Source organism: Pleurodeles waltl, chromosome 2_2, assembly GCF_031143425.1.
Source record: "Pleurodeles waltl isolate 20211129_DDA chromosome 2_2, aPleWal1.hap1.20221129, whole genome shotgun sequence".
Classification (NCBI taxonomy): Eukaryota; Metazoa; Chordata; class Amphibia; order Caudata; family Salamandridae; genus Pleurodeles; species Pleurodeles waltl.
Genome location: NC_090439.1, coordinates 58533976 through 58555136, shown reverse-complemented (window position 1 = coordinate 58555136; position 21161 = coordinate 58533976).

Below are 21161 nucleotides of genomic sequence, written 5' to 3'. Positions count from 1 at the left end.
CTCAAATAGATGTCTTTTTTACACACACTCCTATATTTGGAAGGAAAAAATGTAGAGAAAGACAAGGGGCAATAGTACTTGTTTTGCTAATCTATGTTCCCCCAAGTCTCCCGATAAAAATGGTACCTCACTTGTGTGGGTAGGCCTAGCGCCCGCGACAGGATATGCCCCAAAACACAACGTGGACACATCACAGAAAACAGAGCTGTTTTTAGCAAAGTGACTACCTGTAGATTTTGGCCTCTAGCTCAGCCGCCACCTAGGGAAACCTACCAAACCTGTGCATTTCTGAAAACTAGAGACCTAGGGGAATCCAAGGAGGGGTGACTTGTGTGGCTCGGACCAGGTTCTGTTACCCAGAATCCTTTGCAAACCTCAAAATTTAGCTAAAAAAACACATGTTCCACACATTTCTGTGGCAGAAAGTTCTGGAATCTGAGAGGAGCCACAAATTTCCTTCCACCCAGCGTTCCCCCACGTCTCCCGATAAAAACGATACCTCACTTGTGTGGGTAGGCCTAGCGCCCGCGACAGGATATGCCCCAAAACACAACGTGGACATATCACAGAAAACAGAGCTGTTTTTAGCAAAGTGACTACCTGTAGATTTTGGCCTCTAGCTCAGCCGCCACCTAGGGAAACCTACCAAACCTGTACATTTCTGAAAACTAGAGACCTAGGGGAATCCAAGGAGGGGTGACTGGCGGGGCTCGGACCTGGTTCTGTTACCCAGAATCCTTTGCAAACCTAAAAAATTGGCTAAAAAAACACATGTTCCTCACATTTCTGTGGCAGAAAGTTCTGGAATCTGAGAGGAGCCACAAATTTCCTTCCACCCAGCGTTCCCCCACGTCTCCCGATAAAAATGATACCTCACTTGCGTGGGTAGGCCTAGCGCCCGCGACAGGATATGCCCCAAAACACAACGTGGACATATCACAGAAAACAGAGCTGTTTTTAGCAAAGTGACTACCTGTAGATTTTGGCCTCTAGCTCAGCCGCCACCTAGGGAAACCTACCAAACCTGTACATTTCTGAAAACTAGAGACCTAGGGGAATCCAAGGTGGGGTGACTGGCGGGGCTCGGACCTGGTTCTGTTACCCAGAATCCTTTGCAAACCTAAAAAATTGGCTAAAAAAACACATGTTCCTCACATTTCTGTTGCAGAAAGTTCTGGAATCTGAGAGGAGCCACAAATTTCCTTCCACCCAGCGTTCCCCCACGTCTCCCGATAAAAATGATACCTCACTTGCGTGGGTAGGCCTAGCGCCCGCGACAAGATATGCCCCAAAACACAACGTGGACATATCACAGAAAACAGAGCTGTTTTTAGCAAAGTGACTACCTGTAGATTTTGGCCTCTAGCTCAGCCGCCACCTAGGGAAACCTACCAAACCTGTACATTTCTGAAAACTAGAGACCTAGGGGAATCCAAGGAGGGGTGACTGGCGGGGCTCGGACCTGGTTCTGTTACCCAGAATCCTTTGCAAACCTAAAAAATTGGCTAAAAAAACACATGTTCCTCACATTTCTGTGGCAGAAAGTTCTGGAATCTGAGAGGAGCCACAAATTTCCTTCCACCCAGCGTTCCCCCACGTCTCCCGATAAAAATGATACCTCACTTGCGTGGGTAGGCCTAGCGCCCGCGACAGGATATGCCCCAAAACACAACGTGGACATATCACAGAAAACAGAGCTGTTTTTAGCAAAGTGACTACCTGTAGATTTTGGCCTCTAGCTCAGCCGCCACCTAGGGAAACCTACCAAACCTGTACATTTCTGAAAACTAGAGACCTAGGGGAATCCAAGGAGGGGTGACTGGCGGGGCTCGGACCTGGTTCTGTTACCCAGAATCCTTTGCAAACCTCAAAAATTGGCTAAAAAAAAACATGTTCCTCACATTTCTGTGGCAGAAAGTTCTGGAATCTGAGAGGAGCCACAAATTTCCTTCCACCCAGCATTCCCCCACGTCTCCCGATAAAAATGATACCTCACTCGCATGGGTAGGCCTAGCGCCCGCGACAGGATATGCCCCAAAACACAACGTGGACATATCACAGAAAACAGAGCTGTTTTTAGCAAAGTGACTACCTGTAGATTTTGGCCTCTAGCTCAGCCGCCACCTAGGGAAACCTACCAAACCTGTACATTTCTGAAAACTAGAGACCATGGGGAATCCAAGGTGGGGTGACTGGCGGGGCTCGGACCTGGTTCTGTTACCCAGAATCCTTTGCAAACCTAAACAGTTGGCTAAAAAAACACATGTTCCTCACATTTCTGTTGCAGAAAGTTCTGGAATCTGAGAGGAGCCACAAATTTCCTTCCACCCAGCGTTCCCCCACGTCTCCCGATAAAAATGATACCTCACTTGCGTGGGTAGGCCTAGCGCCCGCGACAAGATATGCCCCAAAACACAACGTGGACATATCACAGAAAACAGAGCTGTTTTTAGCAAAGTGACTACCTGTAGATTTTGGCCTCTAGCTCAGCCGCCACCTAGGGAAACCTACCAAACCTGTACATTTCTGAAAACTAGAGACCTAGGGGAATCCAAGGAGGGGTGACTGGCGGGGCTCGGACCTGGTTCTGTTACCCAGAATCCTTTGCAAACCTAAAAAATTGGCTAAAAAAACACATGTTCCTCACATTTCTGTGGCAGAAAGTTCTGGAATCTGAGAGGAGCCACAAATTTCCTTCCACCCAGCGTTCCCCCACGTCTCCCGATAAAAATGATACCTCACTTGCGTGGGTAGGCCTAGCGCCCGCGACAGGATATGCCCCAAAACACAACGTGGACATATCACAGAAAACAGAGCTGTTTTTAGCAAAGTGACTACCTGTAGATTTTGGCCTCTAGCTCAGCCGCCACCTAGGGAAACCTACCAAACCTGTACATTTCTGAAAACTAGAGACCATGGGGAATCCAAGGTGGGGTGACTGGCGGGGCTCGGACCTGGTTCTGTTACCCAGAATCCTTTGCAAACCTAAAAAATTGGCTAAAAAAACACATGTTCCTCACATTTCTGTTGCAGAAAGTTCTGGAATCTGAGAGGAGCCACAAATTTCCTTCCACCCAGCGTTCCCCCACGTCTCCCGATAAAAATGATACCTCACTTGCGTGGGTAGGCCTAGCGCCCGCGACAAGATATGCCCCAAAACACAACGTGGACATATCACAGAAAACAGAGCTGTTTTTAGCAAAGTGACTACCTGTAGATTTTGGCCTCTAGCTCAGCCGCCACCTAGGGAAACCTACCAAACCTGTACATTTCTGAAAACTAGAGACCTAGGGGAATCCAAGGAGGGGTGACTGGCGGGGCTCGGACCTGGTTCTGTTACCCAGAATCCTTTGCAAACCTAAAAAATTGGCTAAAAAAACACATGTTCCTCACATTTCTGTGGCAGAAAGTTCTGGAATCTGAGAGGAGCCACAAATTTCCTTCCACCCAGCGTTCCCCCACGTCTCCCGATAAAAATGATACCTCACTTGCGTGGGTAGGCCTAGCGCCCGCGACAGGATATGCCCCAAAACACAACGTGGACATATCACAGAAAACAGAGCTGTTTTTAGCAAAGTGACTACCTGTAGATTTTGGCCTCTAGCTCAGCCGCCACCTAGGGAAACCTACCAAACCTGTACATTTCTGAAAACTAGAGACCTAGGGGAATCCAAGGAGGGGTGACTGGCGGGGCTCGGACCTGGTTCTGTTACCCAGAATCCTTTGCAAACCTCAAAAATTGGCTAAAAAAACACATGTTCCTCACATTTCTGTGGCAGAAAGTTCTGGAATCTGAGAGGAGCCACAAATTTCCTTCCACCCAGCGTTCCCCCACGTCTCCCGATAAAAATGATACCTCACTTGCGTGGGTAGGCCTAGCGCCCGCGACAGGATATGCCCCAAAACACAACGTGGACATATCACAGAAAACAGAGCTGTTTTTAGCAAAGTGACTACCTGTAGATTTTGGCCTCTAGCTCAGCCGCCACCTAGGGAAACCTACCAAACCTGTACATTTCTGAAAACTAGAGACCTAGGGGAATCCAAGGAGGGGTGACTGGCGGGGCTCGGACCTGGTTCTGTTACCCAGAATCCTTTGCAAACCTCAAAAATTGGCTAAAAAAACACATGTTCCTCACATTTCTGTGGCAGAAAGTTCTGGAATCTGAGAGGAGCCACAAATTTCCTTCCACCCAGCATTCCCCCACGTCTCCCGATAAAAATGATACCTCACTTGCGTGGGTAGGCCTAGCGCCCGCGACAGGAAACGCCCCAAAGCGCAACGTGGACACAACCAAAATTTTTGAAGAAAACAGTGCCTACCTGTGGATTTTGGCCTGTAGCTCAGCCGGCACCTAGGGAAACCTACCAAACCTGTGCATTTCTGAAAACTAGAGACCTAGGGGAATCCAAGGAGGGGTGACTTGCGGGGCTCGGACCAGGTTTTGTTACCCAGAATCCTTTGCAAACCTCAAAATTTGGCCAAAAAAACACTTTTTCCTCTCATTTCTGTGGCAGAAAGTTCTGGAATCTGAGAGTAGCCACAAATTTCCTTCCACCCACCATTCCCCCAAGTCTCCCGATAAAAATGATACCTCACTTGTGTGGGTGGGCCAGGTGCCTGCAACAGAATAAGGCCCAAAACCTGAAGAGATAGAAGGGAGAGGTATTTTTGCAATATATCATTTTGATGTGTGCACATACGTCCGTGATGTGCCAAACACTAAAATAGTGAAAAGAAACACACTTAGGTTATGTGAAGAAGACCCCTCACCCACCAACCAAGTTGGTGGCATGCTTCATCATCGGGGTCCCACCCGAGGCACCTAGCGTGTCACAGGTGTGCTGCGACGCCTGATTACAGCGGAGCAGGTTTTGTCATTTTTTACAACACATACTGGTTGGATTTGGCACGAGGGTGAGTGATGGTTCAGTGGATCAAATTTTATTAACAAGAGATTTCACAAAAATGAAATGCACTGCTAATAACTGAAAGGCAAAAAAGTGAACCAATGACTCACAGCTCGTGAGCTGTAAAGCCGCGACAAGGCACCAACCGCTTTACAGTCCATTCACACACCTTTCATACATGACACGCACAAGACCATTCACACCGCCAGCCACGGGCCCAGCACATTACAACACTCACATCGACAGACCGCGCCACTCAAGGGCCCATCACTTACATACGCCCACATGCCTGATACAAGAATCACACCAGCTGATGGGAGTGTGGACTGCCGTTTGGCTGGCACCGCCAGCCAAGCGCCACCCCACGCACACCGCCAGCCAAGCGCCACCCCACGCACACCGCCAGCCAAGCGCCACCCCACGCACACCGCAATCACTTTTTTTAATTTATAAACAACAAATAAACTACTAATTATAAAATAGGCACTAAACTACAAACACAAAACCTCAAACTAAATACACGACAGATGCCAACCGTGAAACATATGAAAATATAAAACAGACAGCTTACGCTCACGGTATTTCCCAAAAGTTTTTCCTTGTGTGGTAACTTCTAAAACAGCTGGGCACACACAGCCCAGGCTTTGAAGGGCATTCGGGGCAGTACATCCGGCTCTCCCTCCGGATTGATCTCCGGGCACATACTCTACATTTCTTTGTGGGCATGTCTTTTTTGGGAGTGGGAGGAATGTGATCTGGAAAGTGCCGATCTTTCAATCTAGCCACATCCTCCACCACTTCTACTCTAGGAACTCTTGCCGGTTCCACCACAATAAGGCTTTCTATCACCGACTCCTGAAATTTAACAAAAGTCATCCTTGACTCAGGTGAACAATCCTTGTATACAATAAAGGCATTAAAAGTTGCCAAATGAAATAAATGTAGGGCCAACTTTTTATACCACACATACGACTTACGAAGAGCAGTGTAAGGTTCCAACCTCTGATCTACTCTATCAACACCACCCATGTGCCTATTGTAGTCCAAAATGCACGCAGGTTTGCGCACTTCCGCAACCTGACCCCAAACAGCCACAGGGGAAGTACTCTCATCGTGGATGGTCGATAGCATGTACACATCCCTCCTGTCTGAAAATTTCATAGCTAACAGCTCATTATTCCGCAAGGCACTGCACTGTCCCCTCTCAAGTTTTTTACAGACAAGCTCCCTTGGATAGCCTTTGCGGTTAGAACGGATTGTGCCACAAGCAACAGTGTCCACCCTAAACAACTCCTTGAACAACTGCACTCCAGTGTAGAAATTATCTACGTACAAATGGTGACCTTTGTTAAACAGCCGTCTAGCAAGTTCCCACACAATTTTTCCGCTAACTCCAAAAGTGGCCGGACAACCAGGAGGGTCAATACTGGAATCCCTACCAGTGTAGACCCGGAAATTATAAACATATCCTGTACTGCTTTCTGACAGCAGATACAATTTAATCCCATACCGTGCCCTCTTACTAGGGATGTACTGCTTAAAAACTAAACGCCCCTTGAAAAGGACCAAAGACTCGTCCACACTTATCTCTTTGCCTGGAACATAGACCTCTGAAAACCGATCCACAAAATGATCAAGGACAGGCCTAATCTTAAAAAGGCGGTCACAATCAGGGTGATCTCGTGGCAAGGCTAAAGCATTGTCTACAAAATGCAGCATACGAAGAAGAAGCAAATACCGATTACGTGTCATAGTTGCAGGAAATATAGCAGTTGCCATCAAGGGACTAGTAGACCAATAAGAAGCCAGTGACGGCTTCCTGATCAACCCCATCAAAAAAGTCAAACCTAAAAACCTTTTCATCTCTTCCAGATATGTGGGAACCCAATGAGTAGCTCTAGACTGAGGCTTAAGTCTGGCAGCGTTGTCCCGCAAATATTGCTCTGCATACACATTTGTCTGCTCCACAATCTCTTCCAAAAATACATCGTCCATAAACAAGTGAAAGAATTGGACAGGCAGAAAGTTTTCCGTATTAACTCTACACCCTGGGAGACCAGTAAATGCAGGTAACTGTGGCTGCTCCATGTTTGGGGCAATCCAGGTGTCAGGTCTTCCAATGGGAAACCCTGCAGCCCCAGGCTGCTGCACTCTTGGCACATCAATGTCCTCCTCTAACACAGGCCCTTCATCTGCACTGAGAGTAGCTTCCTCATCAGAAGAATGCTCTTGGACAGAAAACTCACTTCCAGAATCTCCTGCTTCCTCCTCTGCCTCAGATGCAGAGTCAGTGTCGTAATCATGGTCTGAAGACGACTCAAAGAGCATGCGAACAACCTGCTGAGCGGTCACTTTGCGGCTAGCCATGATCCTAACAACAAATGGATTGCCAACAACAACTAGCACTAAAATAAGTAATGAACAAAGTGTAGCTTTATCACAAAGAGTTATGTACTACAAAAAACTATACCACACAGTTGCCTGAAATAGCTACTCACCAAGCAACTACTCTGCAATCACCAATGATATCCCACTAAAAAGAAAAAAGCAATTTAGACATATGACAACACAAACACCACTGTGCTCAAATCTAAGGACAATGTCAAACACACAATACTGCATTTAGTACACCACCTACAAACATGTCAACAATACTCCTTTGGAGTAAATTGCGTTCACTTACCTAAAACATGCAACTATGCAAACCACTGGACAACTACTGCCAAAACCTCAAAGATCCACAGCAAAGGAAGCAAAAGCGTTGAACTAGAAGAAAAAGAAGAAATAAATTGTTATAATCACAAATACAAATACTTTGCCAGTTGACAAACACCCCACCACCAAGAACTTAGAAGTTGTCCCTGGTACCTAAGTGGATCCTGCCCCCCTCGGGGTAGATGGGCGTAAAAGAATTGGCCAATCGGACCCCAAGGGGGGCAGAAATGGGCAACACCTCTGTGCCCCCTTTCAGGGGGCGACCCTTCCCCAAGGGGTCGCCCCCAAAAACACACACAAAAAACGATATCCCTGGTGTCTAGTGGTTTTCGCCCCCCCCTGGGGGCAGATCCGCCGAAAAAACGGCCGATCTGCCCCCAGGGGGGGGCGAAATACAAATAAAAATTGCCCCGGGGGGGGGGGCGACCCTTGCCCAAGGGGTCGCCCCCAAAAACAAACATAAAAAAATATATCCCTGGTGTCTAGTGGTTTTCGCCCCCCCCTGGGGGCAGATCTGCCGAAAAATCGGCGAATCTGCCCCCAGGGGGGGGCGAAATACAAATAAAAATTGCCCCCGGGGGGGGGGCGACCCTTGCCCAAGGGGTCGCCCCCAAAAACACACACAAAAAACGATATCCCTGGTGTCTAGTGGTTTTCGCCCCCCCCTGGGGGCAGATCCGCCGAAAAAACGGCCGATCTGCCCCCAGGGGGGGGCGAAATACAAATAAAAATTGCCCCCGGGGGGGGCGACCCTTGCCCAAGGGGTCGCCCCCAAAAACAAACATAAAACAATACATCCCTGGTGTCTAGTGGTTTTCGCCCCCCCCCTGGGAGCAGATCCGCCGAAAAAACGGCCGATCTGCCCCCAGGGGGGGGGCGAAATCCAAATAAAAATTGCCCCCGGGGGGGGCGACCCTTGCCCAAGGGGTCGCCCCCAAATTTAGTCAAACAGAAAATCCCTGGTGGCTAGTGGAGATTCCTGCTCCACGATCGCGGGCCCTGCCCGCGATCGTGGAGCAGGAATCTTGAGAAAACAGACACAGGGGGAAAGGAAAAACCCTTTCCTTTCCCCCCATGTCTGTTTTCTCAAACCCCCCGCCCCCCAAAAACGGAGAGGACTCACCTTAGAGCTCCTGCTCCGAAGACGCGCTGGAAGCAAATGGCTTCCAGCGCGCCGGCAACACTCGATGACGTCAGCGCGCTGAGCGCGCGCTGACGTCATCGGATTGCCGTGGGGGGGGGCAGGGGTGGAAGGGGAAGGTCTTCCCCTTCCATCCCCGCCTGGGGGGGGAAGGGGGGTGCACGGGGGGCGCGCTAGCGCGCCCCCAAGTTCCCCTGTGCCATGGACGAGATGATCTCGTCCAAGGCACAGGGGAACTGTAGCCTTGGACGAGATCATCTCGTCCAAGGCACAGAACAGGTTAATATTACTTGTGTGGAGTATATTTTGGAGTAATAATACCCAGGGCCTGATTTAAAGTTTGGCGGATAGGTTACTCCGTCACTAACGTGACAGAAATCCCGATCTTCATAAGCTGCAATGGGATCGTAATACATTGGATGGGATATACATCATGTATGTGACGGAGCAACCCATCCACCAAACTCTAAATCTGGCCCCAAGTGTTTAATTGTGTTTTTGAATACCTGTTTCCTAAATTTTGGATTTTTTATATAAATGGGCAGCTCCTCTCCAAGGAGAGTCGCCCCAATGGATAGGAGCCAGCAGCTAAATAATAAAACAATATTTAACTATTGTTTTATTTTTCAGCTTCTGGCTTAGCCAGCGTGTGAAGGGAGAGGTGCGGCTGGGCCATGGGAGGGGGAAGGAGGCATGGACTGGAGTGCACAAAGTGCGCATGAAAGTTTTGCCTACCATCTTAGGCCGGCCAAACTGACATGCACACATAGGTTTCTCCAACCCGGAGAAACAGCACAGACTCCAGTGCACTGTCTGAGTGGCAGACCAAGCAGCTCAGACCAATCCTGGTGCTGCTCTTAGGCTAGATATAGTGTAAGAGCAGCACCAGGATTGTGTGTGGATCCTGTGCTGGCATCCAAGCGACTGCTGGGACTCCAACACCATCAGGAGGGAAGAGGAGTGAGGTGGCTGGCAGCTGTGCTGGACAGGTACGTTTTTTCAAATGTATCTTTTATTTTATTGTCGCCCCCTTTTTGAGATTCATGGCAGCTGCCACTGGTTTTTGGGCCTCTTCTTGCTGCAAACATTTTCATGACCGCACATAGCAGTCGCACACGCTTAACTGCCATTTTGAAGCTTTCTTTGTTTTGAAGCAGCTTAATTTCTAAAAGCCCATTTTCAAAGCTATTGCACAAGTCAATTTTACTTACACAAATAGCTTGTTTTACATTTAAAAAACTTGAATTTAGACTCCTATAGGTATTTAATATGTGCTTGTTTCTTTACTGTATGAGGATGTAGCATTTTATATTTGTAAAACCTAGTATTGTGGTTGGAAGTGTGCTTTCCTGGACAGGGTAGCATGAAAGGTTAGGAAACGCCCACAAACACATGAAGGTGTTTATTTTTAAAAAGTTTCTCAACCCAGTCCTACCCTAGAAACACTAGAGAGGTACTCTGTCCCAAGGCATAGGTAAATCCCTTTTTGTGGTCCGAACGTTGATAATTAATGGATTTTACTGGGAAAAACATATATTCCAGTCTGGAAAACGACAATTTTAAAGCTGTAGTTGCACTCATGTGAAGGCATTTTCAAATACGCACATTTAAAGCCCTTCACATGAATGCAATAGGAATTATTTCAACTTTTTCTGGAGTAATCCCGTGAAGTGACAGTTTTCTAGGCATATTTTTAGACTTGTTCGAGAACGTATAAACTTTGCAAGCATTGACCTATGCCTAGCATAAACCTGCAGGTGTAGATGTGGTATTTTTTTTTTACCTGGACCTTAAGAGTGTATTGTGATCCATTCTTTACATCACTTCTTAAAATGGAACTCCAAATAAACGCACTGTTATAAAGATACATGAAAACTTTACACAGCGAAAGAAATTGTGAAAATATTCTTGGGAAGCTACATCTAAAATTGAACATAAGCTTGAAGAGAGAAACGTGTATCTTAAAGTAAGGAATTTGGCTTGGGAGATCTTTACTTGGGTTCCCGCAAGCATTTTAAAAATGTCTCAGTGCTAGCAAAGTGTTTTCAAATTCCTTTATGTCTTCATCATGTTGCGCTCAAAGGGAACAAAGGTAAATTATGAGGAATACTATAAAAGCTAAGGGCCTCATTTAGAGTTAGGCATACAGGTTACCACATCATAATCGTCATGGATGTCCTTCAGCCTCTAAATCCTCTAAATAATTAGCATTTATGTTCATAATCCATCAGAATAGTCCACCCTCTCGGACTGTCACTGAACAACTCTGGCTTGATACATGTCATCTCTTTGCAGAGGTCTGCAAAAAAGGTAAGTTAGAGCAAATTCCTTGAACACAACCTCTAATACTGTTTTGAAATTTGCTTCTAGTTTGGATGCATTGCCTTGCTGTATGTCTTCTGTTCCTCGATATTTTCCCATTTCAGTCCCACCCCTATCCACTCCAGAAGAACCTGAATAAATTCAATCTCCGATCATCCTTGTGGTTAGAATCTTTTGAGGCTATTGCAGTTATGTTATCATGGGAAATGCGGACCCCCCTGCATTCCTCAAACCATATACTGAAGGATGACACTTAACCTGATAGAATGATCTTACAAAAGGCCTTTTATAGTAATCCTACGCCTGAAAGTATGAGAAGATCAATGCTGCAACTGTGAAGTGCAGAGCACACAAATAGTTATCTAGAACTAGGAATGATTATTTGTAAAGGTTTATTGAACATGTTAACTAGTGGGAAAATACAACTTGAAGTGGAATAAGCTCAGTTCTTGTATTGCTCCCAAACGCATCATTAGGACAGCACAGGATTTAGGAAAAACTGTACAGAAGTCAGTGACATGGAAAAATGCCTAGTCGATGACGAGTAGTACAATCATCAGAATGTCGTTTAGGCCCCACCCTGTTTTTGGGGGGCAGTCAGACCACACATCTCCTTTAGGTTTGGAATAGTGGATAACTTATTTCTTCATGACCACCTTTTTACAGTGAACCGCCTGGCTAATAGTCTACCACTAAGGAGCTACCACCCTCTCCATAATCTATGTGCATCTCACTCATCCAGACCTTTTCTGCTACACGTTCCACACCATCCCCCCTCCTGTCCTTTGTAGCAATTTTTTCTATTACATCTCCCAACTTTATGCCACTCCTTATTCCACCACTCCACCTTTTTTGCAGAGCACCCATAGAAAAAAGTTAGGGACATATTTACAAGGCCCTAGTGCCTCCCTGCACCACATTAGCATATTTTTTTTACTTTGCACCCTCTTGTGCCACATTATGCCTGCGCCAGGCATAATGTATGCAAAGGGGGTGTTCTGGTGCAGGGAGGCCCGAGAAAATTACGCAGTGAAATCTACAAGATTTCACTGTGTCATTTTTTCCTTCATTTTTAACGCCTGTTAAGAACAGGTGTTAAAATGACGCACCCATTGAAATAAATGGGCCTCCCTGCAAATTTGCTACACTAGAGTCAACATTTTTAATGCTAGTGCAGTAAAGCACACAATAGCGTAAAAAATGTTGACACTATTGTCCTCACGACCGCTATGGTGCATTGTATTGTAAATACGGCATACCCATGATGTCGTTAGGTGAGACAGGGGTGAAGCAAGATAACTGATGCATCAGTGCTGATGCGCCAGTTTCTTTTAAATCTATCCCTAATTTTGCAGCGTCCTCTTGCTTTCTCTGTTGAATTGCATTACATAAATCAAACATATTAATATATACATCATGATTGTCAAATAATCTGAGGATTTACTAAGTGGGTCAATATCCTGGGTCACCCAGCTATCCTGTGAAGATCCTGAGAAACATTAGGCAGTAGTGGGGCCTTCACATGGGCTTCTCCGACATTGAGCCCTGGCCTTTTACAGTAATTGTGCACAAGAAGCAAAGTTATTGAAAAGTTTTCAAGAAAGTGAGGGAGGATGAGTATAATGTAAAACAAGAAATAACTGAAGCAGGAGACCATGGAACCCAATGTAAACATGCAACTTGACTTAGGGCCTGATCACGACCTTGACGGAGGGGATTACTCTGACACAAACGTGGGACATCTGTCACGTTTGGGACAGAGTAATACCCTCCGCCAAGGCCGTAATCAGGCCCTGAGTGTAGAAAGCCCTAACAATATAATCTTTCATGTGAATGTAATAGGCATATACTTGATTGGAAATCTGGGGCCATATGTACGAAAGCTTTTTCCCATAGACACAGAATGGGTAAAATCCTTTCGTACATCTGGCCCTTGGTTCCTGCAGGTTATTCAGGCTCAACAGATCTAAAATAAGCCCACAGCAAGAGATCCTTTTCAGCCTGTTGCCTGATCATACACCGATATACAGGAGGATGCCCTGTATTTTCCTGAACCTGGATGGTCCTTTTGGAGGTGCATGCAAAGGATGCACAGATAACTAAGCATATTTAAGACTGCTCAGAGAGTTACATGCTTGTGTCTGACATCTCTAGGCAGCATGTAGATCACATATTACAATTTTGGCTGGGCAGTGTATCCGTTTACCCCTTCATGATTTATGAAATGAGTACCCCTGAGTTAGCTAACAACTGTTATTTATAGCACTACAAACCATAAAAACAAAAAGCACTATTTGGAGAAAAAAAATGCATTGTCTTTATGTATCTATAGTCATCCTCGTTCCTTGCATGATATACAAAGAACTCGAAGAACTCAAAGGAAAAGTCCAAAATTTGCTCCCCTAGGTGTACTTTTATGTTTGGAGACTACCAACTTTTCAATGGTTTACAAATAATATCGGGAATACCACAGGAAATGTCCAACATTAATTCATTTTCTGGAGTACTCCAATGCATAACTTTAAGGAGAGTTGATTTTCCAACCGTTGGAAAAGTCCATATCTAGTGTCACAAGTAGGTGCATTGGCACTTGTAACATTTTTTATCCACAGGGAAAACATTTATCAATATGTATGTATGTGGTATTATTGTATTGCAAACTTAGCCAACAATCAGGGGAGCACTGTACACGTCCAAAGTTCAGAATAAACTCAACAACTGATATGACAGGTAGTTTGTTTATGGACTGTAGATGCATTGTGATGTAGCGTTCTTTAAGGAGTTGTGTCTTCAATGCGAAAACCTAGTTCATTACACACACATTAGACATCCCACCCTGAAAAAGCATTTAGTGACTTCATTGACAGAAACACGTCTATGTGGGCTTTCAAGGTGGAAAATAAGCAGTAAGAGATAAATGAATATTCACAAACCCAAGAGTTTGTGGGACTTCGCCTATGTTGCAGGAACATCCAGAACACTGTCTCAAACTGAAAAATAACAATCAGGTTACAGGAACAGAACCACTACATTAACAAGAGTGTCATACGAATATGAGTCAACCAATCCTTATGATGTGAATCAGGGTTTACATTTTACTTTCATAAGTGCTCATTAAGCAATACTAAGCTGACCATGGGTGTGAACATATCTCTGTGAATTTTGACCCTTAGATTGGCTAACACAACTTTGTCTGACTCACACACACAGGCCCATATTTATGGGCATTTGGCACAGGGCAGCGCAGTAAGTTACCTTTCTGCTCTGCGATGCATTAAAGGCAAAAGGGTAGGACCACACTGTATCTATGACATAACGCACATTACTGTCCTTTCCCACTGTGCTGGGTAGTTTTGTAAACCAGGGGATGTGTCAAAATCCATGAGTGATGTGGGAGAACGCCCATCACAACACCCATGAATGCCTCCCTTGCACATAGTAAGCAAAAACGCAATTTGCACTGTCTTGCCTTACTCCATATCTATGAGGCCATTCAAAGTCATGCAAAGTGGCTTTGTGTGGACTCATATACATGATTTTAAAGTCTTTGCCACCATTGCATCGCAAAAGGTAATACAACAGCAGCACAAGGAGCTCATAAATATGACCCACAGTTCTTGCACCCTGCTTTTCACTACAGGAGCATACTCCAGAAATGCAAGGATGTAATAGTATTTATATAGTTTGAACCTAGCCAGTGAGCAATGTATGTCATCAAGGGTATTGGAAGACAATAAAGGATCCTTTACATGAAATAGGGACTTAGATCGCTTTCTATAGAGACTGTGTCCGTCCCTCATCCCAAAGTTCCAAAGTCAGCAGTTTCATCAACGGACCACACTTCCTCTCTGTTTTGTTTCTATTGCACTGCCTATATTCTTCAAAATAGGAACTCTTCCAAAAATACTAGATCCAGATTTACGAAGTTTAGGTCTGATACTCAAAGGTAAATGTATTGTTTATACTAAGTATACTTATTTTTACTATTCACAAAAAATGGGCACGGTTTTATGACTCTGCATTCCCAAAACCTACTTACCTATGCTATAGACTTCACAGTCAGGGCGGAGAACATAGCTAAATATGGGACATGCAGAGTTGTAAAGTCTTCTGCATATAATTTGTGAATTGCATTTTGTAGAACCACAAAACATGGTACAAAGTGCAGCTTGAGAATCAGGCCCTTTAATGCAAGCAGTCATGCAAACAAGAGGATGTTACATGATGCAAGGCACTACAAACAACAGCATTGGGCAACTTTTATGCACAAAAGGATCTTTACACTGGAAGCTGATGCATATGAAGCGCTGAAACAACATTGCACCACGCAAAGAAGAGCTCCTAATAATATTTGCAAAATGTACGTAAGTGGGTGGGAACAGCACAAACACCTGTAGGATTACACGCATAGGCTGAGCCACTAAAGTTGTGTAAACTAACTTTGCATGGAATTCTACCACCAAATAAAACCAGGTGTAAAGAACGGGCAAACTGAATATCATGATGTCTCCACTGACGTGATATTTCCTCAAATAAACATTTTGTGTGGCGAACACTTTGAAAGTTGTCTGCACGTAGAAATTAGAAATGTAGTGTGTCTCTTTAGTACAAACCATACACAAAACACAACACACTCACTTTTTTGCACAATACATTTTAGCATCACCTCAATATCAAATTTTCAGTTCAAACACATCAGCAGTAAGCAACTCTAAAGAACATATTTATCATTTTTTCACACAATGCAGCAAGACATCTTGCTGCTCTGTGTGAGAGGAAGAGGACAGGAATGTGCCATATCTATCAAGATATGGTGAATTCCTGCTCTCCTCTTGTGCTGGTGCACTTTTGGATGCCTAACGTCAATACAGGCACCCTTGCACCATGGTTCAAGGGTGCCTCTGCTGCAGGCAGAGTTGCTTTTGTGCAGGAAGGGACATCTTCCTGCACAAAAACAATCCTTTTAAGCTTTTTTCCCTTTCTACGTAGAGGAAATACAAGAAGGAATAAGGCTATTTCTCCTTGGCCCCTCCCCCCCACCCACCTCGGAAAGTATGGCATTTTGATGCAGTACCAGGTCTACTGCTCGTGGTAAATCTGGAAATACACCAAAATCAACTTTGGGGGTGCATGGAAACACCCACGCTCCACCCATGAGTGCCTCCCTAGGACAGAATAATGCAAGTCAGTTATTAGCGCTGCTTTGAGTTACTCCAGATTACAAAGGACTGCAGCTCCATGCAAGGTGGCCTTGCATGGCGGGCCAAATCTCATCGAGGATTTGCGTCGTCCTTTGCATTATCCTATGTGGTGCAAGAGTAATGCAAATCTTCGATAAATATGCCCCTAAATATGGGCCGAAAGCTCTTTCTACCTTATAAAGAATTTGCCTCGTGGCAAGTGAGAGCTGGTAGATATTTCATTTCTGGCCACTGGGGGGAGTGGGATGGAAGCTTAATAGTAACATTTTGGAATTCAGCTAAGCTAATGCACTGTTCATACGATCATGTGCTGATGTCAACTCGCAAATGCACAGAATAGATTTGAAGCACTTCTAAACACTGTCTTAACTTTACCTCTTCATAAAGTGGATACAGAAAATTAATTTTCAGAACTATCGTTAAAAAATTATTTTCTCCGAAGTAGAACAAAATATCTGCATCACAATTAGGTACGTTTGGAACATTACATAACGCAATATATTTCCAGAATCCTCGTTTGCAGAGCAATAAATCAAGGCAACCTGACAGGAACAAGGTGACCTAGGTCATAAAAAAGGCCATGTTGCAGCTGATATGAAGCTGTATCCCTCAGGGATGCATATATTTACCAAAATAAACTTTTCAGCACAGGTGGACTTAAAGGAGGGCTGGCTTTTTCCAGGAACCAATGTGCCCCAAGAAACCTAATTCTGTATAAAATGAATATTAAGAAGCGATGTTTTTTATTATTTCTGCTTCAGGTCGGAGTACACGAATTCTTCATTTTATACTGATTTAATATATGTGTGATAAATATACCCGCTGATTGATAAATGATTAATAAGTGGCTATTTATACATGCTGGGGCAGTACTTGTCTTACAGAGTTGTACGTCAGACTGCACAAGACAATTCACTTTACAGAGACACTACAGTGCAGCGCAAACCTATCACGTCAGTAAACATCTGTGCTTTACCTGTTTCCTACAGAGAGTCAAAGATGAAAGTAACTTTGTTTCCGGAGGGCGGCCATCCCCAGTGTGTGCTGTGCGAGCATCTGTCAACGAGCACTGCCAGAAGCTGTTGCTCTGAACCAAAGCGATAAAATCTCAAGACCTCAGAAAAGCAGATAGGTCTGGCAACATCTTGAAGACAGGCCTTTCTTTGTAGAAAACGAGCATTGTTTATGTTCACTGTTTATAATTATTTGGTGCTAATTCTGAAGCTTCCAACGACTTTAGTAAAGCGCCAGCTACATATAAGAATTTTGCCTTGGAGAACTTATATATTGGCATTTGTGTACCGTGAACCTAGCTAGGAAGAAACGAAGGTCCGGATTTATGAGAAAATGACGGAGTGCGACACTGCACTCCGTCATTTTCAAAACGGAGGGATGCGCCTTATTCCATAGAATATGGTTCATCCCTATGTTGCCCTCTGCACTGGTGCTAAATTTACTGCTGTGTGCCTATGCAGCCACCCTTGTGCCATGGTGCAAGGATGACTGCTTTGCGGGGGAGAATGTTTTTGTGCGGGAAGGGACACCTTCTGCACAAAAACAATCTTCATTGGACTTTTGCTCTGTCTATGGCCCATATCTATACTTTTTGACGCAAAACTGCGCCAACGCAGTTTTGCGTCAAAAAAATTAGCGCCGGCTAACGCCATTCTGAAGCGCCATGCGGGCGCCGTATTTATTGAATGACGTTAGCCGGCGTTAGCCGCCGGCGCTGTCTGGTGTGCGTTAAAAAAAACGACATACACCAGGCAGCGCCGGCGTAGGGGGAAAATGGCGTATGGGCGTCCAGAAATGGTGCAAGTCAGGCTGAGGCAAAAAAATCGCCTCAACCCGATTTGCGCCATTTTTTTACGACGACCATCCCCCATTGAAATGACTCCTGTCTTAGCAAAGACAGGAGTCATGCCCCCTTGCCCAATGGCCATGCCCAGGGGACTTCTGTCCCCTGGGCATGGTCATTGGGCATAGTGGCATGTAGGGGGGCACAAATCAGGCCCCCCTATGCCACAAAAAAAAAAACTTACCTGGACTTACCTTAATGTCCCTGGGGTGGGTCCCTCCATCCTTGGGTGTCCTCCTGGGGTGGGCAAGGGTGGCAGGGGGTGTCCCTGGGGGCAGGGGAGGGCACCTCTGGGCTCATTCTGAGCCCACAGGTCCCTTAACGCCTGCCCTGACCCAGGCGCTAAAATCCGGCTCAAATGCGGGTTTTTTAGTCCCGCCCACTCCCGGGCGTCATTTTTGCCCGGGAGTATAAATACGACACATATGCATCGCAGTCATGTTTTAAGACGGGAACGCCTACCTTGCATATCATTAACGCAAGGAAGGTGTTCACGCAAAAAAATGACGCTAACTCCATGGACTTTGGCGCTAGACACGTCTAACGCCAAAGTATAAATATGGAGTTAGTTTTGCGTCGAATTTGCGTCGAAAAAAACGACGCAAATTCGGCGCAAACGGAGTATAAATATGCCCCTATGTGTGCTGAAAAATGCAGCACACATAGAAAGAACCAAAAACAAGGAGAAATTAAAGCATTTCTCCTCGTTGCACAATGCTAATGCCACCCCTGGGGTGGCGTTAGATGTTGGCGCTGCTTCAGGTTTACGAAAACTCGTAAATCTGGGGCAGTGTTAAAATGCAATGAGTGTTGCTGTGGCACACACACAGCAACTTTACATATTTTTGGGGTGCAGCGAGATTACGTGATTTTCTCAGTATTACATAGTGTTGAGTCAAACAGCGAGGCCAGATTTAGAATTTAAGTTTGTTGTCAGGTGGTTCCAAATTCAGCTGCTCTAGACACTCAGGGGTAGATTTAAGAAAAGTGGTGCTACACCTAGTGCAGCGCCACTTTCTCTGTGCGCCTTAGTGCCCCCCTACTGCCACCATGTGTGTGCCATATTTAAAATGCAGCATACAATGATGCAAGGTAGGGGCAATAGCATCATTTTTGTATGCTAAAGATGTACTCTGCAGGAGTAGTGCACAAATTGTGGTGCAACTCCTGCAGAATAAATGGGGGTCTATTATAAATAATGGAAGCCACCTTTTAACACCTGCTCTGAGCAGGTGTTAAAAGTTCTGGAAAAAATGGTACAAGGTTCTTAGATTTCCTTGCATCATTTGTTCGACCCCACTAACGGGGGAAAATGCCCCTGTAGCACTGCCTTAGCGTAAAAAATGATGCTATGGCAGAGCTAAGGTTGTGCTAGGGGCTCTTAAATCTGCCCCTAAAGGGCATATTTACAAGCACCTTGCGCTACCTTGCGCCTCATTAGCATCATTTTCTTTACGCTAAAGCAGCATAAAGGAGGCCTTTTACCCGCACTGTATTTAGAAAGTGACGCATGCTTGCATTGCCCCACTTCATAAACCCTTTCACCACATTATGCCCGCACCAAGCAGAATGCTTGCAAGGGTGGCGTTCTGATGCTGGGAGGCCTGAAAAAATGGGTGTATTGAACTTACATTTCACTGTACCATTTTTTCCATAATTTAAGTGGTGTACCCAATTTAATTAATGGTCCTCCCTGTGCTTTGCTGCACTAGTGTCAAAGTTTTTTTGCCGCTAGTGGAGCAAAGCACCACAATAGCATAAAAATGTTGACACTATTGTCCTACAACCGCCATGGTGTGCCGTATTGTGAATATGGTGCAACCATGGTGTCATTAGGTGGGGCAGGGGTGACGCAAGAAAAGTGCTGCATCAGGACCAATGCGCTACTTTTTTCCAAATATGCCCCAAATGGCCTCATTTACGAGGAACTAGCGTCATTGGAGCATCACTTTTAGTAATGCTCCAGTGGTGCTGTGCCCATTTCCACATTTACAAGGTGGCACTAAGCCACTTTGTGTGGCTTAACGCCACTTTGTAAATATAGGCCCCTTGATGCAGTTTTCTGCATCAGAGGGGTGTGCAATGGGCATTGCTGTGGGTGTTTCACTGCAACACCCATTGCATTGTGACGCTGCCCCAGATGTACGAGGATTCATAAACCTGGGGCAGCACCAAAAACGAATGCCACCCCAGGGGTGGTGCTAGCATGGTGCTACAAGGAGAAATATTTGTATTTCTCCTCATTTTTGCTTTTTCTATGTGTGCTCTTTTTTGCAGCACACATAAGAAGAACAAAACACCATTAATGATTGTTTAAGTGCAGTTAGAGACACCTTCCCTCACATAAGCATAATTTCCTACAACACAGACACCCTTGCATTATGGTGCGAGAGTGCCTGCATTGGTGCTAGGCAGCTAATTTTAGCGCCAGAGCTAGGGAAACACAGGGGTGTGCTGTATTGCTTTAAATGCAGTGCAGCCCTGCATTTCTGAGGTGAAGCAGAGCGGGGCTGCCAGTTTTGGCGCAGCGCTGCTCCACTTTTAAGTAAATGAGACCATAAAGATGCATATTTACTATGATTTTGTATTGGGGTTTTGCCACTTCTCTGGTGCAGCCTCAGACTAAAACCATTCATGGCATTTATTAAGCCACACAAAGCCACTTTGCATGGCTTAAGGACCATATGTATCAAAGGGTTTTACCCATTCTGTGTCTATGGGAAAATGTGTTCATACATTGGACTTTAGTAAATACAAAGTAACACAACGCACTGCAGTATGCTGCTTTGCATTACTTTGTGTCAGGTAGGTGTTACATGGGTGGAGCATAAGCATTACTATCCACCACCCATGTATTTCGACTCAGCCCAGATTTACAAAGATTTCTAAACCTGGTTTTGCACCAAAATGGTGCACCTACATGACAGAGGCGTAACAGGGAGAAATATCTTAGTAGATATGCCGATTAGCTGCTCTCTCTCACTTTCAACCAGCACTGCCACTTGCCTTGCTG